At 40.1% G+C, this 26,026-nt stretch overlaps 1 protein-coding gene across 3 annotated transcripts in view; it reads left to right on the forward strand.

Annotated features, from left to right (window-relative positions):
- Positions 1 to 26,026, forward strand: part of POLA1 (DNA polymerase alpha 1, catalytic subunit) — a 208,148-nt gene that overhangs the window by 51,502 nt on the left and 130,620 nt on the right. The gene's annotated exons all lie outside the window — the stretch shown is intronic.

Genomic DNA, 26,026 nt, shown 5'->3' on the forward strand with positions numbered 1-26,026 from the left:
AAAATAACATGGAAACACCAAATGCTCAGAACTGGTTAAGAGAAATACTACATCACGCTGGAGGGCAAGCAACTTTGTCTGTGAGTCCACCAAGTCCAAAAATGCGCAGGAAGTCAGAAAAGCTTGGATAATTAATTCTGTACGTACAGTTAAAATAGAAAAAAAATACTGAGTGCTCTGTAAGTCAAACTTGAGTCAACATCTGGATTTAAACAAATTCCTTTTTGCTGGGGGCTGAGAAGGGAGCTTCTCATAGGGGAAAGGGCTTCACCTGCCTTGCTGTACTGCATCTGTTACTGGGCTTCTGGAAAAGAAGTGTAGGTGGGCTACACATGAAATCTGTACATGAGGGTGAGAGTCGCTCCTTGACTAGGTTTGGGGTTTGGTTTTGTGGGTTTTTGGTTTTTTTTGTTGTTTTTTTTTTTTTTTTTCTTCTCTTCATTTTCTTCCTACAGAACAGAGCAGCTGGGTAAGATCTGTGAAGTTGTGCTTCCAACTCTGCTCCTTTTTTGCTGATGCCTTGTGTTGAACTCTTCCTCGAGGATGAAATGTCTCTTGGCACGTTTGTTGCCATCTGCTGTTTGTCTCTGTTGATAAGGCTTAGTTAGCACTTTTCCTAGGAAAGTGCATGACATAGTTTCAAAAACTGCTTCGTTTACCTGTTGCTGTGGAACTGGGCAGGCCCTGTTCTACATGTTTTCCAGCTGGTACATATCATTACTGTTTCAGATGACTGACACGAAAAATGATAATTGAAGCTACAAACCTATTACGTGGTAAGCTTTAATTAGTTAAACTGCTTCGTATTCATTTACTGTTGGTGCTAATGCTCTTGAAATTAATTGGCACTAAAGGGGGTTCAAAGTTTACATGCAATCATTGCTGTTATAATGTGCCATATTACTAGGTAACTTGGCTTATTAGGTGATTTCATTCTCGATTATTGCTGCAAGTTAACAAGGCCAGAGTAATTATCTCATAAACAATAGCCTTGCTCGCAAGACAGATGTGGCCGGACCCTTCCCGCGGAGTTTGAGTGCTCACTGTATTCTCGCAAGTAGGCGAGTGAAGATGATCTACGTGTGTCACGCAGCAGATGGGAAAGATTTTTAGAAAGTGGGCTAGCACACTTTCAGATCTTCTGTTATGCTAATGAAGTGTTTGTGTGAGAACGATAGCAATGTCAATAGCCATAATCTATCAATGACATCAACCCCTGGCATGTGCAAGCCATCAAAGCAAACACTGGATGCCTTTGTATGCATAGCTGGACACTATAAACCAGTTGCTACTAGAGTGAAGGTCATCTCTCGTTTTCCTAGAATAGACTAAACACCTAGCATACATATCCATCAAGCCTTTTTTGAACAGAAGTTGTATTTTGGTTAAAATGGAAAATTTAGAGTCCTGGGAATTGCCAGACTCCAGAGGAATTTAACCCCTAAATAGTTCTTCTGGTGTGTGCCACTGTGGTACCATGAAGTGGCTTGTATCAGCCCACAAGTGTCTGATACAAGAAAGAATAAATTTACTGGATTAATGTTATCTAGTAAATATAAAGCATTATTAAGTAATACATGTGTAATACCTAGACTCATATTTAAGATGGTAGGGCTTAAACCAGAAATTCATTACAAATGAAGATAAGTTTTTTCATGAGTGGGAAAAGGGAAAATTACAACAGTGAAACTGTGGAATAGCTGTATGACTCAGCGGTGCCAACATGCACCTCTGGTCACTCTCCAAAATGCCATCAGGAGAAGTTTCAGGTGCTGAATCTCCAGATTTTTAAGTGTCGTGACCTGAGTTCTGATACTATTTTAAGTCCCTCTTCACAGCCAGCATGCAAATCTTTATTTAGGACCATCTTTCAGGAACTGCACGCAGCAGGTGAGGTATTTATTCAATCCCAGGAAACTCTTGAAAAAGCCTAGCCACTAGATCTCTCCTTAATTTTTCTCTATCACTTATATTCTTAAAGTAGAGATTGAGAATATGTTTAACAGATTCAGGAGTGTTCTTTGTGGATGTCTCATGTATGAATTTGAAAGATGTCATTGCGGTTTAAGTGAAAAGGGTGGATAATTATTTTGCATGGTAGGCTGCTTAGCATGTTTTATTAGAAGCATCTACAGAATTTTACAGTGGATGGTTCTTTGTAGCCATAGTAATTTTGCCCTTTTTGAGTAGTATCAGCTTCCAAGTTAAAATCTGGAGTATGGAGTATTGTAAAAACTTTGAACACTGACACATGCAGTGGGTCAACTTTATAGGAGTAGTTCTGAATACAGCATTTAATTTGGGGTATTTTAAGCCAAGATATTAAACCTACTGTTTAGGGATTGTTGTTGTTGCTGTCCTAATCTTTAGTATTTACAATTATGACATTTAATTCTCTCTTATAAGAGATCGTAGTTTCTCAGAATCCAAAAGATGAGGAGTGCAGAAAAAAACTATCCTCATGACTTTTTCTAAACCATTACTCTTCAGGTGAGGAGTTATAAATGTGGAAGTACAAAGTACTGCAGCTTAATTTCTGTGCAACCTGCAAAGATATAGAGGAACCTCAGTGCCCATTTCAGTTGTTTCATGCTTTTCAGTAAGGAAGGAAAAGTAAGAATACTTTGTTAAATCCTTACAGTGTAGATGTGATGCTTCTAATGGTATCTATTAAGTGCATCTATTTGATAACATAGAGGATTCCTCAGCTGTGGATTTGTTTCAGTATTTCAGCCTTGAAACCAAGTTCCGTGTTTGAGTCTATTAAAATCGTCTGGTATCATGTGTCTAATAACGCATCTGCTTGAATGATGATAAAGCCTCCTACTTAGTTCCTCTACCTCAAGGGAATAATCGAGCAGCCATCATGACAATACTCCTCTGAGCCAACAAAATACATTTTTCCCCAGGAGTTCCCTTTGAAACATAACTTAATTTTTAAGGCAATAGTGATGGGGGCATTGAAATAAGGCTCAATGAGGAACATATATCTGTCTCGAATTGTCTGTGATGGCAGTGAAGTAAAAAACAAAACACACAACAAAAACAACAAACACACAGGCAATAATAATAATAATAATAATAATAATAATAATAATAATAATAAAACCCCCAAACACCCAAAAACAACCAACTAAACAAAAACCAAACAAAACCAACAACATCAAACCACAAAACAAACAAGGCCACTTCACCTTATTTAAAAGGGAGCCAGATATCTTTACGAATAGGTTTATGTGATGTATGTTTTTAGGGTGCTGGGCTTGATGATTCAGTCGTGGATTTCTTATTAGACCTTTCTTCAGTTTTGCTATATAATGTCTTGAAGCAAGTGTGTTATTTGAGTTTCCTGCTGTGGCAGAGAGCATTGCCAGTTAGAGCAGCCAAGAATCATAATTCTGTAAATGTCTGCTGTCCCAAATATGTATGGTTTGCCTCAGTATCTGTAATTCATCTCTTCCTCCTCTTTCCTCCTCACAGTCCTACAAGTCCTCTTAGCTGATCAGTTTCTTGTGTTTGTTGGTGCAGATTCAGAGTCGCTGCAGGTGGCAGCATAAATTAGCCATATTTCAGTTCTTCATTAACTTTGTGGAAAGGAGTTTCATAGAGGTGGTGGTGGATTTTTCATCATTTGCATTAAATCAAGATCATATGCCTTGCTTCTAAAAATTATGCTGTCACTCAAGGTTATAGGCTTGAAGTAGAGATTATTTAGTAAAATTTTGTGGCCCATGTGTTATACAGGAAGGTCAGTAAAGAATCTCTGCAGTCTTTTGCTACACTGAAATGTTATAATTTGTGTGACAGATGAATTGCATAGAATTTGAATGAATTGACTATCTTTGATAAAGGTAATTCTACATAGTTACAAGAAGTCATTTGTGGTCGGCCAGAGAGGAAGAGTATACTACCCATCTGGCACAACATAAAAATATATGTACTTAAAAATTGGTACTCAATAATCCCTTAGATTGAACCTTTCAATATTTACTTTTCTTAATGCTCAGGGGATTCTTTGTTCATGTACTCGATGTTTATAAGAGGTTTCCTGTGATTTCTTCCCAGGTGTGCACAATCTGGTATCTTCAGTGGGTTTTAAGGAAATCGTTTGCTATAGTCTACATCTTTGTAAAGCGTTGTGCAAGGAGGAAGCGATGCTTCAATTGTTTCAGTTAAATCTTGAAATGTTTACTGTTCATTATACAGTTATAACTCTGATCATCAGTTTGTCTTTTTCCTCAGATCATACTCAGAAGAGATCAAATTACCTGTGCTATAATTAATTTCACCTCTGAATATGTTAAGAGGTTTTGTATGCTTTATATTTTTCTGATTTCTGCATAGTACTTCATGTCATGAATTTTTTAAGGGATTAAATAAAGTTTCTAAGCAGAAAAATTCCTAATGGAGTAGACAAAAATATCTTAACGTTTAGGAATCCGTGTAGATTTTAACTGGTGTTGTCCCACCACAATGAGCACAACTCTCTCTGGTATAGCAGGATGCATCTTCTGGGTGTTGTGGCTGGCCAGAGACATTTCCTGATGTGCAGCAGAGCAGCATTAAACCAGTGCCTGAACCCCGAAGGGGCGTCTCAAGGAGTTTTTTACAATCTTCTCCTTTTTTAAGACTCTACTGAGAAAGTGGATGGGTTGAAGGAGGTGTGTTCTTCTGGTCTTCATTCTTGTCTGTAGTTCAAGGTAATGTTCATATGCCTACAAACCTCAGGGTCATCTTTATCTATTAATAAATGTGAGTCAAATATCTTTACTTCATGCGATATTATTTATTATCACAATTCTGAGTGATTGCTTAAAGAGTACTTCTTCTGAGCATTTGCTCATTATATTCCTTGCATAGAAGAGTGTTGATGTTTTGATAGCACGTGCTTCTGAACTGATAGGCAGGCTTTGGGGTTAATTTGTGACTTCCATAGGTATTAGTACAGCATCAAGGTGTGATTGTATATTAATGTAAAATAGTTTTTATAACTGTTGGACTCATGCAGTTTTAATTTGCAGAGATGTGGAACAGAAAATACTTCGTATTGATCTATGTGTGCTTCGGTGGCTTTTGTGGACAATATGCGTGCATATAAAAAACTGATTGCCTAGTAGCTAGTAGGAAAATGACAAGATCTTAAATGTATGAATGAAGTTATGACCTCTGACAAAACTCTGCTTTTGTTGGACTGTGCCATTTCCCTTATCAGTATGTCATGTGACACAGTGTATAACTGATTTTGCTAGACAAAACAATGTGCCAGTTGAATTCAATTTCACCGAGAATAACTGATTTGCTTTAAAAATATCTTCACATACGAATTGACTTTATTAATTAAAAATAATAAACCAATCCCTTCTTGCATGAAAGCTGTATGATAGATGCGGCTGAGAACACTTGGCAATGTGATTTTAAGTTTCTCATGACTGCCCTCCACTTCCAGCAGATTATGCTGGCGATCTCTTATTAAAAAAAAAATGCAGTATATAAAGACTGAAAGATATTTGCTTGCTGATGTCGAACCCTGTGCTTGCGGTTTCTTTAGGAAAACGCTGGAGTCCACACACCTTGAAATTTTGCTGTGGGTGGGTCACCGGAGAAGGCGTGTGTGCAGGCAGTTCTGCCTGTGGAGTAGATTCAGCTTTCCCAGGAGACTCCACCTCTCTTTTGCATGCTCAGTCTGACCACCCTGGCTTTTCCATAGCAGACCTGACCACACAGACATGGAGAAAGAGGCCTCCTGGACCCCAGGTGTCATCAAGTGATGCTCCTGGTCATTGGAGACTTTCGGATGCTCAGCAGATGTCCTTTGCTTCAGGTTCCAGTGTACTTTTGTTAAGCTACTGAAAACCAAGAGTGGCCTGGGTGGATGGCATCTCCTTATTCAAGTGTCAGAGAGCCTGAGTGCCTGAGCATGGTTCAGAAAAAAGGAAAACCAAGGGGCCTCTTACCCCAAGTGTCACATAGTCAAGATCTAGAACAAAGTTGTTCTAATTATATTTTTTCCCTCCTTCCTCTTCCCTCCTTTTCTTTCATCTTAACATACTTTAGTCAAGCATTAACTCTTGAGGTGATGCTTCAGGTCATATGTATAAGCATATCGTTATAGGGTAATTTGGCCACATCATAGTCATATGTGATGTTCTGGATGCTGCTTGTTTGACACTTTTGGGGGGGGGTAGGTCTTTTGTGGTTTTGTTGTTATTTCCAGTGTTCAGAAGATTGAATAAATACGTAAATGAATAAATGAAGAGCTGAAGACACAGAAAAAAGCATGTATAATTGACATAGGGGAGCCAAAACTGCCTGTATAGCTCTTTAATGGGCAGAAAAATGAGAAAAAGTTGCTATTGACTCCATAGGGGTGGGATTTTTTTGTGATGGAGGGCAGCCTTTTGGAGCAGGTCTTACGTACTTTTACATGTGTAAGGATACTAGAGGCGTATTGTACTACTGGATTTTGTTTCTTGTTAGCTGCCTTTCTTACAAATTCTTGTTTGTTTTAATAGCTCTCTTTCTTCTCCCCCACCCCAAAGCTTTAGATGCCTTCACTACCAAAGCATCCATATTTTGTGTTCCCAGTCACTTCCCAAATTTGTCATCACCACTGCTGTGTTTTGTGGCCTCTCTGGTTGAATACCGTGTTGCTTACTGGTGAAGGTGGGAGCCTGAAATTAAGTTCCTGAAGCTGTTGTGTAAAATGCAATTCTCACACCTCTTTGAATTAAAGTGAGGTGTTTGGAGTGCAGAGTGGGTGAGGAGGGGATACCAGAGGGCAGGGGGGAAGGACTGGCTGCTGCCAGACTCCAGGGTGATGCAGGTGCCAGCCAGCAGTGTCCACCCGGCTACTCCAAACTGGCTTTCCATTCCAGAGGATGAAAGTGGGAGTTAGTGGCCAGACTATGATTTACTTTCTGGCTAAAGCAAACAGAGGGGCCATTTTCTGCCTGGAGAGCAAGGACCTACTTTTGCCCTGGGAGGGAAGGAGAGCTGTTCTTCTGGGTCTGTCAGGATGCTCTGGCCGTTCATGGTGTTCTGCAGTTCCTGAGCCAAACCCAGCAGCATGTCCTGCCCCGGCGCTCCTTTTATTCTTTCCCTGCACTGTTCCTCCAGCCCAACTGAGGCATTCTCCAGTGGCTCCCTATATGAATTAACAAACGTGAACTAAAGCTTGTGGCTTATTGCTGTAGGAGCAGAAGGCTGAGATGACTCCCACCACTGCATTAAAGTTTAAGCAGTGTCTTTCTTCGATGTATTTCTCTGTAGGTGGGCTTTTTTGTTGTTTTTCCAAGTATTTCCACCATCCCTCTGTGTGTGGACGTTTCAGCTATATGTTACCACTTACCCTGTTGTTTTGAGGTGTGGTTTCCTACCTTTCTCCCTACTGTACAGGCTGAAGTGTCCTTCAACCTGCCCTCTCCCCTTTCCGAAGCGAAGCATGAGAAGCCTTTGAGCAGCTGAAGTGTCGGCCGTCTCGCAGCTGACAGGAAACCGATCCGTGGCTTGGCCCTGCGCAGGGCGGCCGGGCTTGCCGGTGGCATGTGCCCGGGCTGTGCGAGCCCCGCGAGGGCTGGGAGGTGCACACTGGGGGTCCCCTTGGCACCCCAGCCACGTGGAGTTTTGCTGTGGATGTGGTTGGAAATCGCTGTCTGTCCCAAAATGTTGTGGCGGTTTGCCACAGCTGTCTGTCCTCTCAGAACAGCCACTCGTCTCAGGATTAAAGGCTAATGAAAACTGTTGCTGACTTGAGATGATTGATGTTGGAAAAACTAATTAGTGAGCAGGGGCAATTAATTTGATAACTTGTAGCATAGTTTCTCTTCCAGGTTTTTAAGAACTTTGCTGAGAAGCAACTAAGCTTCTTTCGTTTTAATTGATGTAGGGCTGTATTTTTAGTGAGCTGCTTCCAAGAGGAAAGCCAGGATAAATTAACAAACAACACTTGAATTTAATTGTGAAGGATTCCCGTGTGGTCTCCAAAGGATGGCAGGGCCCTTTTTGTTTTGAGATGGAAATATCAGATACGCTGGCAAAATTTTCGAATGACTTACCTTGTGACAAGAGTTGGGAACTCATGGGCTGTGTTCCATGATGGGAGGTGTTCTCTGTAGTTGGGGAGGAAAAAGTGGAGTGTTAAAATGGTGTTCTGGTAACATTACTTTGGCTTATTCAATTGCTGATGACAAGACAATGTGTTTCCACTTTGGTCCACACTGCTAAAGTGTAATATAATTATTTGTATTAGACACCAGCCACCTGTTAATATCGTTCTTCTAAAGGTCATTGTGTGGTGCCTTGCTGTCTGAATTTAACGGCCCTGTATCAGGTTTGTTGGTCACTCTTTTGTATGACACCGGACAAGTGTTTGTGGGGAAAGAATGTGAACCCGATACACGGGCAGCCGGGGGAGAGGAGAGAACCGGGGATGGGCTCTGCCACTGCTATTGTTGGGCCACCAGGCTGTGGCTGGAAAACAAGCAGCTTCTTTCTGAGCTGCTTTCATCTAACATAGCCCTTGTTTGCAACAAAAAATGACTTGCAGCAGTTTCCCAAGAGAAGCAGGCTGGTGTCTACAAACCCTAAGTTTTGGTAGCCCTGGATGTGTAGGGGCGCTGTGTTCTGACCTGGGCTGTAAAGGAGGGGAAGGGAAGGGACGGGGTGCTGCTTGGCTGGCTGGCCTCCTAATGCCATGAAAAGAAAGTGAGGTGGTTATAATGTAATTGTGCCTGGTGACAAAGGGTAGATGCTTGATAAGTTATTTTTAAACATATGGTGTTGGCAGTTAACCTTAATCCCAGTGTTTGATTCATTTACTAATGTCTGTACAGTGACCTGAAAATGCAAAGCACTGTATCACTGAGAAATGTTGACCTTGTTATCTGACAATTTTTAATTAATTTTGCTAAACATAAGGGTGGCGTGCATTTAACTTGAACTTTCGCTCTTCCCACCTGACCTGGTATTAGCTTTTGGGAGAGGTGGGGGACAGGTAGAACTTGCAGATGAACTTCTTCTGCGCTGTATCTGGTGAATGGAGCAGATGTAAGTGCTGCTGCAGGGGCTCAGCTGAATGACTTTGTTTTCAAATTTCCAGAAAATAAAAGCTTCAGCTGCCAAAAGAACAAAACAAAGCACCTGGTTTACCACATGGTGTAGGACATTCCAGCACTTGCAAAGAGGGAGAGTTGGCTTTAAGCCAGCTATATTCCAGCATCATTAGTAACTGCTACTAACTGTTGGATTGAATTGCTGGCTGAGAAAGAGCAAGGGCTTTTAGAGTCTTCTCTGCAATTGAAAATTTTCATATGAAGAACTCCATTACTGCCAATTTTCTGAGGAATAAGGATCTCATTTTTATCGGTTGCATATTTATTGGTTCAAACAATTTGAGCTTCATTATGCGTGTGTAGATAGCTCGTTGTGTTTGTTTGAAATGGGTCGTTAGGGTCTTTAAGCATTCTGGCTTTATAAAAATCTAATTGATTATTTCTGCCATGAAAGAGTTAATGAAGGATCACTTGTGGCTTTTAATTTTCAGCTAATTAAAAAGAACGCCAGTTTTTGCCTTGGCACTCATAGTTAAAAGTGCCAAATATAGGAATTTTTGTGTATGTGAGTTGAAAGGTGAGGAGGAGGAGGAGGGGGAAAAGTTACATGTAAATCATTTAGCCATTAACCTAATGTGGTGGATTTATAAATCCTATTACGATAAGCCCTTTTCTTTTTCACTGAGGCCTGACGTGTTCTTGATCGTGCTAATATAAAATTCATTCTGTCTAAGTGATTACTGAAGTAAGATACTTTCAGTCAATTTTAATCAGATTGTGTGAAACTTGCTTGAACACTAATGTTAAGACAGACATGGACACAGTTTGGCCATGTCTTAATTAGCCTTACAAATCAGTTAGACTAGGAATCAATCAGTGAGCCAAGTCTGTGAACCTTTTGACATGTAATGCTTTCTGTGGGGGGAAAAAATCTATGCCGAGGGTTGAAAATACAGGGCTTGGAATCAAGATTAAGATGGTAATATGATGTTCTTGTTTTATGGTATGCTTGGCAGTCCTTCACAGTGTGTAAGTCCTTTCCGATGCAGCCTTCATTGGTGTTTCGGAGCTGAGGCCAGTGGGGTGCTTCCCGTAGCCCATCATAAATCCCTGTCTCCGCAGCAGGAGCAGCAATTGGAGTATTTTTCTGAAGCTGTGCCTGCTCCAAGATACACCTGTTATTTTGGCAGAGGGGGGCAAGGGACAGCTAATCTTAAAATGTTGTAACCTCCTCCTTCCGAGCCTTCAGTGGGGACTACTGACTTGGATTCTTGGGACAGCTACGCTTCTTGGATATAGATGTCCCCAGTTTTTCTACAGGGAGACATTAGCATTGAAGATGTCTGTCTCACAAGCCACTCCAATATGGCTCACTGTTGCGATCAGAGGTGGTTTTTGTGAAATGCTATCCTTTGATAGAGAATGAGTTTGCTGTTTTTAGTGTTTCTCCTGGATCATTGCTTGTTAAGTAGGCTTAGCTCTGATGTGAGCCTGAAACCGACTTTCACTCCATGTTTACCCAGTTTTTGAAGACTTATTACCAGCCAGTATCTGTATTGTTCTCATAATGTAGAATTTTTGTATTAATAACAACTTTTGGTATTTTCTTTCAATATACAAACCATTTCCTTTTATCACCAAGATGCTTGGAAATCTTGTAATGTCCTTGAAGAATCCTGTAGAAGTCTTTGGTCACTGTGTTTTCCTGCTGTTGCTTATGGTGTCTTCTGCAATACAGTGTAAAGCCTTAGGAGAAAAGGATGCTTGTGGTGTATGGAAATAAGAATGTTTAATACCAGAGACAGCAGATGTTCTATCTTTTGCAGAAGTCCCGAGTGCATGTGCCTTGTGGCATTGCTGTAACCTCTGTAGGTTAAGAGGAAGCTGGAAACCACCAGCAGTGTCAGCAAACCCTTTTCAAAAGTCACTCTAGAAGCCTGCATGCTACAGGTTTTGTAAGTTGTTTGTGTTACTCAACTTCCAGGCAATTTAAATATCTTTTCTATCTAACCTGTTAAATTACCTCTCTCTGTTAGGGTGAGTGTACCTCATTTAGTCAGATGTTACTTAGTTGATGATATGACTGCAAGCACATGTGGAAGAGAGTGGGGAACATGTTTTTTGCTTGATCTGAATGCCTCTTTGTCTTCTGTTTTCTTTCATACAGTTACTGTTGGTCTGCCAGGTGTGCCTTTTTGAATGAAAATTAGAAACTTCTTTAGTGTAGAACTCTTACAGTGTGGTTGGGATGAGGCTCATTTGAAAAGCTTTGAAATTAGATGTTAATTACCTTTCTCTTCTACTGGATAATCTTCTGTACTTTAACCAAATAAGGATAATCTTCTATACTTTAATCAAATAAATATTCAAATACTTTGAATTTGCCATATTTCAGCTTTGTGACAGTTTTCTTATGTGATGGATTGTAGCAGAGCAACTGCTCATGAAAAGGGAGAACTGAAACAGAAAAATCATAGTAGTTCAGGTGGATGGGACATCTGATCCATTATAGACATGTGGTTAAATGTAGTTCATATGAATAACCCTGTGGTGATGGGCTGGTAGATGAGCTGTCAAGGTTCACTTTAGCACTTTTTTTTTTTTTCCCCCAGGTTGTAGCTGCCAGTATCATAAGATTATAAGCTTGAGAAAGATGTAATCGAGTCCATTCTAGATAATATTTTAGGGTAGTGTTTTCATTTGTCTCGGTCAGATTGTGGTTGGTTCTTGACTTTGGATATTAAAGTGTATATCTTTCTATAAATGCTTATGTGGACATATGGTCTAAATTAATGTCTAGGTAAATAAACACAAAGGACTTCATGATACCTTGCCTCAGAAAAGAACGTGACCTATAAAAGAGAACAAATGTCTCCTATCAGCCATATTGCATGTATATTTCCTGGGAAAATTGTTTCAAATCTCTTTCACAGCTCATCGGGACATACTAAAATTAATGTTACCTCTGTCAGAAAGTGGCAATATCGCTTCAGCATCCCTGAGGTTGGTGGGCAGGTGTGTTTTACCCAGCAGATTTAATGTGGTTTTCAATAAGTAAAAATTTCAGTATTGTTGAGGTTTTTTGATGGGCACTTGCTATTCTTCTTTTCTCTAAAGGGAATGTGTATGGGCCTTTATCATCGTCTTTTTGTCATGTGCATGGTAAGACTGATAGATTTTGTTTGTTTGTTTGTTTCTTTACTGAAACACAGGAGACTCTGTTTGAACATCAGGAAATGCTTTTTGACTGTGAGGGTGACTGAGCCCTGATACAGGTTGCCCAAAGAGGTGGTGGAGTCTCCATCCTTGGAGATTCTCAAAATCCATCTGGACATGGTCCTGGGCAACCAGCTCTAGGTGGTCCTCCTTGAGCAGGGTGGTTGGACCAGATGACTTCCAGAGGTCCCTTCCAACCTCAACCAGTCTGCCATTCTATGATCTTGTTTATATTTTTGTAGTTTAACTTAGGTCTTAGAATACCAGAAAATATTAACAACTACAAGGATTTCTATTCTTATATCCCTATCTTTCCTTCTTTTTTGGGGGGAGGGGTTGGTTGGTTGTTTATTTTAGACACCTGTAGTAATCTGAAGGCATTAAAAAGCAGCTTAGCAACATTTGTTTCTAGAATAGATGGCAGTGGATTAAATGAAGCCACCATCTACCAGTGCTTTTGGTTGGATTATTACATTACGTTGGCACTAAAACTTCTCCCAGGGCACTGCAGGTCACATTTCAAATATAATTCTACTGAGGGTACCAAATGACTGGTGTGACAATAATGTAAATTAGTACTGGTGTCTTCTATTTAACCTGAAAAGTAAGAGAAAGAGAACTTTGAAAGAAGGCTTCCTTGGCATCTGAGTGAAAGCTGAGGTTTTTTATTAATGATTCAAGCTCCTGTAATGAGAAATAGGAAAGCTTGTTAGCTATGTTTTTAGATTAAACAAAACCTTTAGGTTGTGATGTTCTTTCTTTAACAGAATTTGTAGGATGAAGAATTTAAATGAAAATTTCCAAAGTCAAAGATTGATTGAGCTAAAGTATGTAGCATGAAATCAATCCTGTCAAATTGTAGGGAAATAAGTGAGAGATTTATAAACATTGTTAATGTTTTAGAAAGGTAGTTTTGTGCAAATGTGTTTTGAATTCTTTACAAATGAGATAACAGTAGGTCTAAATGACAAATTAAGGATTTAAAAAATAATCAGCATGCCTCTCTTGCAGTAATGGATTTATGAAGGTAGCATGCTTTAGTTGCATTTGTAATTAAGGTTTTCCCATCATTAGAATAGAAATGTATTCCTGTTGAGCAATATCATTTTAGGTGAATTATGTGGATTGAATGAGTGGCAAAACTCAGCTACTTTAATCCGATATGTGGCTAGAAGTCAGTATTTGGATTGGATTCCTAGAGGGTCATGTTGAAAGGTTAAATACATTTTTTGTTTTCCTAGTCTTCATATTTCCATATTCTTTACAATTAACAAACAAATCCATATCCTGTGGTATTATACAGTGACAACTTAACAACTTGGCTTCATTAGTAATGAAGCCACACTGCTATTAATTTTGAAACTCTAAATACTGAAATGGGTGGGCTGGACGTGGAGAGCTTAACAACATACTAATACATAAAAGTAACTTCTGAAACTGTAATTTCTTTTCATGAGTTCATAGTCCTGAAAAATTAAATTGAATGCTTTGATAAGCCTCTTTGTTCTGTTTTTAAAAATAGTGCAAATGTCCTCTGTTACAAGACAGGCTACAAATGGTGTTAAAAATGCCCTAGACTGCAACTTCAGGTAATTGACTGACTGACCAGGGAATTGAGCAAACCCTCAGTAAGTTTGGCTAGATGACACCAAGCCGCATGGGAGTGTTGATCTGCTGGAGGGTAGGAAGGCCATACAGAGGTATCTGGACAGGCTGGATCGTTGGGCTGAGGCCAATTGTGTGAGGTTCAACAAGACCAAGTGCCGGGTCCTGCACTTGGGTCACAACAACCCCAGGCAGCGCTACAGGCTCAGGGAAGGGTGGCTGGAAAGCTGCCTGGCAGAGAGGGATCTGGAGGTGTTGATTGACAACCGGCTGAACATGAGCCAACAGTGTGCCCAAGTGGCCAAAAAGGCCAACAGCATCCTGGCTTTTATCAGGAATAGTGTGGCCAGCAAGATTAGAGAAGTGATTGTGCCACTGTACTTGGCGCTGTTGAGGCTGTACCTCGAATTCTGTGTTCAGTTTTGGGCCCCTCACTGCAGGAAAGACATTGAGGTGCTGGAGAGAGTTCAGAGAAGGGCAACAAAGCTGGTGAGGGGTCTGGAGCACAAGTCTGATGAGGAGCGGCTGAGGGAACTGGGGCTGTTCAGCCTGGAGAAAAGGAGGCTGAGGGGAGACCTGATCGCTGTCTGCAACTACCTGAAAGGAGGTTATAGCATGGAAGGTGTTGGTCTCTTCTCCCAAGTAGCAAGTGATAGGACGAGCGGAAATGGCCTAAAGTTGTGCCAGGGGAAGTTTAAATTGGAAATTAGGAAAAAAAACTTCACAGAAAGGCTTGTCAGGCATTGGAACAGGCTGTCCAGAGAAGTGGTGGAGTCACCGTCCCTGGAGGTGTTTAAAAGATGCGTAGATGAGATTCTTCTGGACATGGTTTAGTGGTGGACTTGGCAGTGCTAGCTTAATGGTTGGACTTGATGATCTTAAAGGTCTTTTCCCACCAGAATGATTCTATGGTTCTATTAATTGCTGACATCTTAAAGGCTGATAATAAGGTAGTCCCTTTCAGGAATTTGCTTTTGTGTGAAGCTCATCTTTTCTCAATTGGAGTCATCACAACAGTGTGTCATGGAGCATATTTCTGTTTCTACAGAAGGTCTATGACACTGAATATGGTTCCAGCCTTACCTACTTTAGGTGTCTATAATATGTGTGTTCTTGTGGATGACTATGGATAGGCAATAGTCTCCATTGATATGAGCTCTTTTTTCCTGTATGTCCTTGTAGGAAAAGTCTAGAAGGTGAAGTTGCCACAACCCGCAGTTCCTATTCCTGACTTACAGTTGCAAGCCCTATTTAACAAGCAATTTAGGATTGTTAACTAGTAATTTTCTTTGGTAATTAGTTTAAAAATAGCTAGAAGCCTTAAATGAAAGTGTTGGGGTTTTTTTAATATATTTTTATTTCTACATGGAGATCGAAGTGTATGGCAGAAATTAGCCATACGTCTTATAATCATCTGGTAGGCCAGTAGATTTTATTTCTGACACACTTTGTAAATGCTTACTTTTTGGGGGGGAGGTCTTTTATGTCCTGAGGAGCTCTGTCTTCATTTTTTGTCAGACATACTTAGAGAATTCAGGAATCTGATTTTGAAGAGAGAATCTAAAAAGACTCTGTCTGACTGACAGACTCTCAGAAGCTCTTTCCATCTGTATCCAAGCCAGCTTCATCAAGTGCTGTACAGAGGTCGTGCTGAACAAATAGGAAATCTGACTGAGACTTCATGCTATGAACCACGCATGTTCCTGCTTGTCTTTTCCCTTCCTTGGAGCAATCACTAGGTCCTGCCTGAAGCAGGAAAGATTAAGTGTCCCATGTAGAGGTGAAACTCTTTTCTTTCCCTGGTACCGCCTAAGAAGGCAGTTAAGAGCTGCCGGGGGCCTAGTCTGGAGAGACTGTGTAGGAGCCACCTGAGTACCATGGGTACTATTTGGAGATACTGGAGGTGGTACCTGCCCTGCTTCTACTGTTTTACTACTTTGATTAGTACCAAATGTGGTTGTGAGTCTCTGAGACTTGAGCACTGGTAGTTATTTAGTCCCACATAGGTACCTTGGTAAAAATCTTCCTTGGTTACAAGTGCTCGTTTCATTCAGGTTTCGTTGCTTTTTGAAATCATAATAATCTTTGTTGAATTTTCAGTTCAGTTTCAGTTATCTATTGTCACCAGGAAAGGTGGCACAGGATCAAAGACTAAGGTTTCTGCCTGATGAAAAACTTACTCTGTTACTTCTCTTCGATGCAGCAAGATTGATCTTATAGCAGATTCTCTTTTTTTTTTTTTCCCCCTCTTTAAGCAATCCTAAAAGGCCTTGCTTTCACCACATGCTTAGTGTTTTAAGTACAGTTGTGTACCCTTTAGACATTTGTATACACCCAATCTCTCATGTTTTGCGTTTGAAAAGCTTGGTGGAAACCTGACATCCCAGTATAGTTAGGAAGCTGAATGTACAGGAGCTTCTTACTTGATCAGAGAGGCTTACAACATATCAGATCTGGAGCAGATTATTTTGGAGCTTTTCAGAATGATCTTTTTCTTCAAAGCAGGGAGACAACCTGGCTTAAAGTGGGACTGAGTCACTCAGGATGTCTGTCCATCAGGAGATCATGTCTTGTGTTAGACTTGGCTCCATGTGAGACACAAGCTCCTTTAGGTGAGGGCGTGAGCATATTTTTACATGACTTGATTCTTAAAATGGTACCTGTAGAACACAATCTAAGCTATTTACTCTTAAATGTAAAGAATATCTAAGGATAGATCTTTGAGGGTCATAGACTCATAGAATAACTGAGGTTGGAAGGCACCATTTGAGATGTAGTTCAACTTGAGCAGGTTGGTCCAGGACCATGTCCAGTTAGGTTTTTAAGGTCTCCAAGCATGGAGACTCCACAGGCCGTCTGTGCAACCTACAGTCTTTACAGTAAAGAAGCTTTTGCTTGTATTTAAGCAATGCGAGACCTCGTATTTCAAGGGATTTTTTTAAAAATTCAATTTATGCCCATTGTTGGCTTCTCCTTTCACTGAGCACCAGTGAGGAGAGTCTGTCACCGTCATAGACAGTGATAAGACCCTGCCCCGAGCCCTCTCTTCTCCAAGCTGAGCAGTCCCGGCTCTCTCAGTCTCTCCTTACATGATAAATGCTTCAGGACTTGTAGTTATGTTTGTGGTCGTGTGCTGGACTTGCTCCAGTATGTGCATGTCTTTCTCATACCTCGGAGATCAGCTGAAGGCAGCAGGGCTGTGTAAAGGAGAAGGATCTCCTCCCTCAGATCTGCTGGCAGTGCTCTGCCTCATGGCTGCCTTCACTGCAAGGGTACATTGTTGGCTCGTGATCATCTTAGTGTATACAAGGATGACCAGATATTTTTCTGCAAAGCTGCTTTCTGGACGATCAGTCCCAGAGTCCACGGCGTTATTCCAGTCCTGGCACAGGACTTGTTATTTCCCTTTGTTGAACTTGAAGAGATTCCTGTAGGTCATGAAATATCTTCAACCTGATGAAGTCCCTCTGAACAAAGCTGGTGAGGGGTCTGGAGCACAAGTCTGATGAGGAGCAGCTGAGGGAGCTGGGGCTGTTTAGCCTGGAGAAAAGGAGGCTGAGGGGAGACCTTATTGCTCTCTACAACTACCTGAAAGGAGGTTGTAGCATGGAGGGGGTTGATCTCTTCTCCCAAGTAAAAAGTGATAGGACAAGAGGAGATAGCCTCAAGTTGCGCCAGGGAAGGTTTAGATTGGATATTAGGAAAAATTTATTGACAGAAAAGGTTGTCAGGCATTGGAACAGGCTGCCCAGGGAAGTGGTGGAGTCACCATCCCTAGAGATGTTTAAAAGTCGTGTAGATGAGGTTCTTAGGGACGTGATTTAGTGCCAGATTTAGGTTAATGGTTGGACTCTATGATCTTGAGGGTGTCTTCCAAACTAGATGATTCTATGATTCTATAACAGCAGCACACCCATCTGGTATATCAACCAGTCCTCCCTGTTTTGTATTGTCCGCAGACTTGCTGAGGGTGGGCTCTGCACCATCAGCCAGGTCATTAACACAGAGACTAAACAGGATTGAACCTAGTATCTACCTCTGGGGTATGCCACTAGGGGCTGACCTTCTCTTTGTAAATCTGTGTTGAGCGCTTCTAAGCACTTCTTATGTTTTTTGTGTCTGAAACAGTTGTTTTCACAATTAGTTGCTCCACCATTTTTGCCCAGGGTTTGAGGTGAGGCTGACCAGCCTCTAGTTCCATGGAATCTCCTCCCCCTTGGCCATCTTGAGGACAGCAGTGACATTTGCTTCCTTCCTGTCCTGAGGAACCTCCCATGATCATTATGTTTTCCACCATGTTTCCCTGATCCCAGTCAAGTCATATCTAATTCCTCCTGTTTGTTCACCGTGCTGTGTGCATTAGTATACAGGCCTTTCAGAGAGGCACCCAGTCCTGCTGATGCCCTGAAAAAGCACAAGAGCTTTCTCTGTAACACTGTGCTGTTTGCACTCCCTTATTTACATGGATGTGCTCAAACAGGGCCTCTTTCGGTCCTGTGTTGTTGATTATAAAGTCCTTGCTGTTCACATCATGCCCCACCCTTTGTTTCCCATCGTGGTTTGCAAACTTCCTCATGGACGTGCACTCCCACCCCGTCAGTCCTGGTTTGAAGCTTTCCTGACCAGGTTGGGCAGACTGTTGGCACAGAGCATTTTGCCCCATTTAGTCAGATGGATCTTGCCTTGTCAAAGCAATTCTTGGTCCTCAAAGGGAGGTCCATGAGCCTGAAGACCAAAACCCTGCTGCTGACACCAGCTGTTTAACCGTTGAAGATGAATGAGTATTGTTGAACTTTATAAAAACAACTGTCATGTTGTCTAAATGTATCTTAATTTAATGAAACAAAATTATATGCTCTATGAAAATCTTGCATGACATTGAAGAAATTAGGTAAAGAGAACTTTCTTTGGAGGGTAATTAGAGGCTAAAATACTTTTCTGAGTTGGAATAGATGTTTCTTTGATAGACAACCACTTAGTCAAGATGAAAGAACAGTTTAGTTTTAAAGCAGTTCAAACCGCTTACAAAGATTTTTTTGATGGACACAATGTTCACACACAATCTATTCATTACCAAGACTAGCATGTCCCCTCATCTCCTATAAAATTTCAGGATCGGTGTCAGTGAATATACCTGTATCTAGACAGAGGTTGCCTTGCTCTCTTCAGTATACCTATGGCAAATGCCTGTGGTTCTTCAAGAAAAAGGCTGTGTTTTCCAGTAGAATTGCTTTTTTCTTTTAAAGATATTCATCAGGTAGCAAGTGTTTTCTGCATCTGTTTTTCTCTGTAGGACTTGCTTGTCTTTCCCCAGCCCCTTGCCTTTCTGCAAGCACACAAGTTGTGATGATTACTTAAAAGATGCTGACCAGGAGAACCTTAGAAAAGTAATCCAGGTTCACTTCCTGCCAACACCAGATTCCTCTGTTTACCTTAAAGGGCCCTTCTTACAACACACCTTTCTTTTTGGAATGAAATTACCAGTTGGAAGATAAGGGAGGAGGACCTTACGGAGTTGTAAGTCCTGTTTTCTGCTTTTTACTCAAAAAAAAAAAAAAAAAAAAAAAGAGAGGGAGGAAGATATGATTCTCAAGGAATTTGTCATCATCTTGGATATTGGACTGCGTTTATCCACTGCTTTAAAAAATATTTCAGTCTTTAGAGTATTAGCTTTATTTCTTTTTCTGGTTTACAGAAATACTCAGTCTTTTTAAAAAAATGTCTTCACTATTAATTCTGAGTCCTATTCTCTGATTTCTCCAGATTTCTAGTTATATGGCTATGAGAGTAACTTATCCAGGAGATGAGACAGTACTTTCATTCCTATCACCGTGAGATTGAGAGATACGCTTATGTATTTGAAGGATGATTTCTAAAACTATAGTTCACCTTAAACCTGATGTGGAGAATGGCATGGTTATACTTCCCTACTTGGGAACAGATTTTGCTATTATTCAGAGTGCTCTGGTTTAGACCTTGACTGGATTCTAAGTTGTGTCACCAAACAGGAAACCTTGGCTTATAAGTAATTCATTTTCATTATTTATTGTTCTTGTAATTTTATTTTTTCTAGTGGAAGACTGACTCTCTGTTGCTCAGTGTGTTAAACCAATTCAATTTGAGAAACAAAGCAAAATAAAGCTTTACTGTCTAAATATTTGTTCATTTCACTGAAACAAATGCTGCTGTTTTCTCTAAGGAGAATATACTTGTCTATGTGGATTTAAATATTCAGTATCTTAACACATGTTTTGGTTTTATTAGCAAATAGTAAATGGTGCTTGTCATATTCTTGCTTATTAGAAGTGTTTTTACTTGTGGTTTGTGATATGGTTAGCTTTTGATGTAGTTGCAGTGTACTTGAAATGCACAAAGGATTTTCTTATAAAGCAAAGCTACCTTTGCATGTTATAGTTAAGTACAGAATGTTCAACAAGCATAGATTTATTGAATGCATTTAAATGAAGAAATATTCAGAAGACTTAATAAGCTGAAGTTGGTTTGAGTACCGTCTTCTTCAAGGGGTTTTAGGTGTTGCGTATCTTGTTCTTTCATGGAGTAAAACGGGAACATTTCCCTGCTCCTTCATTTCTTTTCTGTTTTGAATGAGTCGATCAGAAAGAAAATAATTCCATGGGTGGGCTGTGAGCCCTGGTGCTTCTCTAGGAACTGCCACTGGTTCTGGTGTTTGCTTTCTCTGGAAGGAGCATTACTGGCTGTGGCCCACACTGTATGAACATCTCTAACAGCTGGTTGTCCATCCAGATACCGTGTTCTTGTTTCTTCTGGGAGCACAAAGCCGGGTCAGAACTGGGTCAGTTACCTTCTATGCACTTAAGTGTTCAACTTTTTTGTTGCGTACTCAGGCTCTCAATTTCCAAGACTCTAATGAATTTCCAACACAGAAGTCTTGGGTGTTAATTTTTTAACTTTTGTCCAAAGCTGTAAGGAGTGTGTTTCATTGTTTTTTCTTTCATTCTAATACGAAAATAATATTTTTCAAAATAGGCAAAATTTGCTTTAGTATAGCATAGTTTGTAATATATTGTGCCGGATAACCAATAATTGTACAACTTAATAAGGAATTATTTCTGGTTTTCCTGATCTCTTCAGTGAAACTCACCACAAATACTTGAAACAGAGGTCCTGTAGAATTTTAAAGATATAATTGTTTCTGGCACCATGGGAATATTGTCTTCAAGTTGTAATTTGATTCATATAATCATCTTCAGTGTTTTACTGACATCTTTGCTCTCCTTGTCAAAATGTGACAAAGGCACACATGATTTTTGTTGTGTTCAGCACATTTCCATGTTTCTGTTGCTGCCTTTTTTGTGTGTTTTCTGCTATTTGTGTGGCAGAAGATGGTAAAGGTGTGTTGCTGGATCGTTGTCTACACTGCTCCAGCCCTTGGAACCATTCTCTCTTTGTTTTTGGTGCACCATCCAATACTGGCTTTATACACAGCATGTATGAAAGCTGTATTAATGTCTGTCAACTTTGTTGGGTGGAGTATGGACAGTTAATTTCAGTGTTTCTGGGAAAAAAAAAAAAGAAAAATTTTGGCAGCATGCAGTGCATTTCTAATGCTGTTAATATTTCCTAAGAGGTGTAACTTTGAATGAATTGTCGAAGTAAAGCAAATACTTAATAAAAGCTCTTTGAAACAAACATATTTATTAACTACTTCAATCTGGTCACTCAAACTTTTTGAAATCAAATCCATTGTTTAATGAAAATGCTATATTGCAATGCCTCATTCCTTGTGGCAAACAGTGCTTCCGTCTTTTCTTTCATTTCTGCTCATGGCATATGTGCCTTTTTTGTCTAGCGACAGAAACCTTTTTTGAAAATCCTCCTTAAAATCTTTTTGCAGTATCCTCTGGCTGTGGTTTATCAGTCCCAGAGGCTACTTATCACAAAATACTAGCAAAGCTAATGAACAGGTTGCAAAAATATAGAAGTTCAGAAATGCTTCTTATGTAGATTAGTGAGTGATTTTACATACTGGAACACAGTTCTTCCTGCCCATTTGTTCCTTGGTGTCATAGGAAGGACTAGCTAACATGAATTACTAAATCTGATGACTGAATTACTTTCTTACTGTAAAATTGCACAAGTAAACAGCTGACTTGGAAAAAAATATCAGGTCTACACTAGATAACTGCAGGTAGTCTTCAAAAACACAATTTTTGCCAAGGCCCTAAGAATGTTAGTTTTTTGCCTTGTACACAGTGAATGCATGAATGCATAAGTTGGTGTGTTTGTGGGGTGGGTTGGTTTGTTTGTTTGCTACTGTTGTTGTTGTTGGGTTTGCCTTTTTGGTGGTGTTTTGTTTTTTAATGCATCTTAGGTGCAATGTTTTTGTAGTTATTTTGGTCAGTCTCTTCAGTCTGGTCTTTAATCTCTTTTTCCATTCACCTGCGGCCCCAGGCATCTACAGAAAATGTGTTTGTCTTCAGGAGAAATCTTTGCATCAACATGTTGGGTTTGTGCCCTATCCCATTCTTTTTTAACCAAGATATCTTAGCTTGTTTTTACATCAGTATCCTCACATCAGAAGGTACTCCTTCATGTTTTATTGAATAAGGTATATTTAAAAATACTAGATGTAATGGATAATGGTAAAGCTGTTCTTTGTGTATTTATTTATTTTTAATCCTCCCTTTTCTAAATCTTTCCTCATTTAATTAAGTAATTAGTGAGTTGCCGTAGAATTAGGACAGGGAATTTTGCAGTTTGTTTGTCTGCAGTTACAGCCTCTCAGTTTATATTGACTCGCAGTTCACGGGTGAGAGAATGTGTTGCTGGTCTGTCTTCTACAAGAAAAAAGTTAAAATAGAATTTCACAGATGTTCACTGTGCTGAGAAGTTCACAGGTTCTTAGAAGTTTGTTTGCTGGGGGGAGGGGACATGGCTGTACAGATGGGTTGCCAGGCAATTAATTCTTCCTATTTGGATTGCCTGCAGTAGGAGACAATCCAGCTCTCATGAGCAGCACAGTATTATTTGCAAAAGGAAACTATCGAGTAACAGTTTTCCCATTCTCTTTCTTCTGTCTTCCCAGCCTCACTATAAACCTCCCTTCCTTTGCCGTGCATGTCTGAGAAACTGCTAATGATTGATATGATATCAGTGCTGTCATTCTTTTTAACTAAAAAAAAGAGTCATTTTTATTCTAGGTATTTTAATAGAGTCCCATTAAGGATGTATTGCTGACTGCAATATTGGCATGAAGGGCTCTCACTGAGCTGTGCCCAGGAATTAAGAAGTCAGGAAATCGGCTGCTGCATTGCAAAAGTACCTTGTGTGACACAGTATCTCCTGATTGGGGGGATCATTACTGCTATTATGACTCGACTTGCGTAGGAATTTTAAATTTCATCTGAATGTCAGTAATAACCCTCTTAGCAAATTATCCTGAATAAAATCACGAAGGCATTTTATATAATAGGTGTTGAATTACTGGATAGATTTGCTAATTAAATACTCTTTGTTCTGCTGCAGTTGACATTACAGGGTAAGATCTTGAACAATTATTCTCAACAGCTGTACTTTGTTAAGGGAAAAATTAACTACAAAGTTTATTTTTTTTTCTGCACTTGAAGTTGGCAGATTTTTGAAATGTGCTTGAAAAAAAATTCCATCATCCAATTGGTAATGAGAAGATAAATATGCAGGTGTTGCTGTGAAATCAGATAACTACCAACTGCCTTATTAATGAATTTAGCAAGGCTTTATAACCTTCTGTTTTGTAGCTGTTGGCACTTACAACTGATCTCCTGTCAGAATATGTAGCACTAGCATATGCCAGTCACTTGATGAAGCAAACTCGTCTGTGACCCTCTTGTAATTACATCCAGTGCTGTCCTTGGAGACTATTGAGAAATGGTTTTGCATAGCCAAACAATTTGTTTGGTAGGGGGTAATCGTATTTGGAAAAAAACAAAACCAACTATTAATAGCGTTATTTCAGAGAATTAAGTAGAAAATGTCAGAGATTATCAAGGGAAAAAATGGTAGGTCGTCTTTTATTTTACATGTAAACTCTTCATTTCTCTGTCCAATTTTTAGTTTTCTTTCAGGGACTCGCATTTGCTTTTGGAGTACTAAGGGAAAGGTACACCCTTTCTCTGTAGGAGTTAGCTAGTAAGTGAGAGAAGGGCGGGAGGGTGAATAAGTTGGAATTCTGATTACAGTATATGAAATTTGATGTCATATACCAGTGATACATGTCTTTAGAATAATTTCAAAACTCCGTGGAAAGGTGCTGTGGTGGTGCCATCTGAATTACTCACGAGGAGATGAATAGGAGTGGAATACATTTTTTTAAGGTTCTCATTAAAACGTACGTCTGAGCACCTATGGCCTAGAGTGAATCTGCAGTTAAGATTAACCGTTTTTCTTTTGTCTACATGGAAGATTGAGGCCAGCTTAGCGTTTTGCAGTTTGGGACTTACTTAAGCAGAGTTCAGGCATCACAGTGAGTACCTAGTTTGCAGCAACAGTGTATGGTCTTTAAACTAACTTGATGTTTTGAACTTGACCCAGAGTGTGTAAATCCATAGGGATCCATATATGCTTAGAAAATAACCCTGATAAGGGCATTCATTGTGAGACAGCTGTGTCAAAATTCCATTGTGGTATGGAACCTAACCTTGCCGTAACTGCCTTGAAGGGAATGGTATGTAACGTTTCCTTAGTTCATGTCTTTAGACTTTGGGAGAGTGAGTCCATTCTTACCTGCAGTGATTTCTCTTTGAAGATGAAAATGGCTAGAAAACGTGTCTGAATAGAAACTACGTTGAAACAGAATATCAAGTCTGCTAAGTCAAGCATTGCAAAACTAAGAACGCCAGGGGAATATAGCTTTCAATGCTTAATTCTGTGGTGCATTGTTTAAAACAAACTGAAAAAGCATAGTGGAGCATCATACTTCAGTATTCATTACTGTGGTTGTCTAAAGGTTCAGAAATGCTGTTGGTGTTGAAGGAATGACAGTGTTGTCATCCTGTCCATGCACTGTTAGGTAGAGGTGGACATTTCACCTTTGTTTCAGAATTGCTTGCTGCAATAGTCAGTATCACGATGATCAAGATTCTTGGATCCATTTTAGGCTCCTTGGCTGTGTGAAAGTCATGAGATTTCTCTCCCACTGAGCCCTTCCCTGTTCATCCTTTCTTTCCTCATCCCTGCTGACTTCTACTGCTCAGCTCACTGTCACAGACTTCTTGACCACAAGTCATAGTTCTGCCTTTTTGCTAAATATGGCCAAGGAGTATTGTGATTTAATGTATGAAAAATAATAAAACTTAGACTAATAATAAAACTTAGACTAAGTTAAAACTTAGACTAAGTTTAATATGACCTGCTAAAATAGCATGTTGCCTGACTGTCTTTAAAGCTAGACTACCAAAGTGTTTGGATTCACCTAACAGACTCTGATCTATCGTTGCTGTAGCAAGTGGTTCAAAGTAATCCTCTTTAAGAAAATTAGAAGTGTAAATGTGTACAAGTAGCAGGACTAGCTGAAAAAGAACTGAGGTTTAGGCTGAGTGGGGACGGAAAGGAGTGAAGCCAGGGAACTGGGACTAACCAGGTAGAATCTGAAGCTGTGTGCCGGAGCACCAGGATGCTGACAAGAAAGGAAACAGGGAAGACTGTGGAAACACGGCCAGGTGACTGAAGAGACGGACCAGATGTTGATTCTCATGCAGCTGTGCAAACTTCACCAAGCCCTTGCTGCTGCAGCAGCAGCTACACTTTTTCGTCATCAGACTAGTTTTATTTTGTCTCTTCTGTGCTACGGCCATGTCTGTGGCTTCAAATTATATGCTCTTCCCACCCTTTCCACTATGCTCACCAGTGTCAGAGAGGGAAGCGGTAGCCTATTTGTGTGAGGTCTGTACAGATATTTATAAGGTTCAGAGAATTGCTACTCTGAGCATTCAGGACACTTGGGATGCGCTCTTGGCTGAGGAACAAATCTGGTTACACCTGGATTTTCCCAGCGATTCAACATCTGTATCCTATCTCTATCCTCGTTCTGGTTTCCCTAAGTAGTTTGCTTTTTGAAGACCAATTTTGATATCATTACAAGGATAATCAACCTTTTGATTAGGTTCTTGTTAAGCAAGCACCATCCAGACTACTGA

This window comes from Caloenas nicobarica, chromosome 1 (genome assembly GCF_036013445.1).
Source record: "Caloenas nicobarica isolate bCalNic1 chromosome 1, bCalNic1.hap1, whole genome shotgun sequence".
Lineage (NCBI taxonomy): Eukaryota > Metazoa > Chordata > Aves > Columbiformes > Columbidae > Caloenas > Caloenas nicobarica.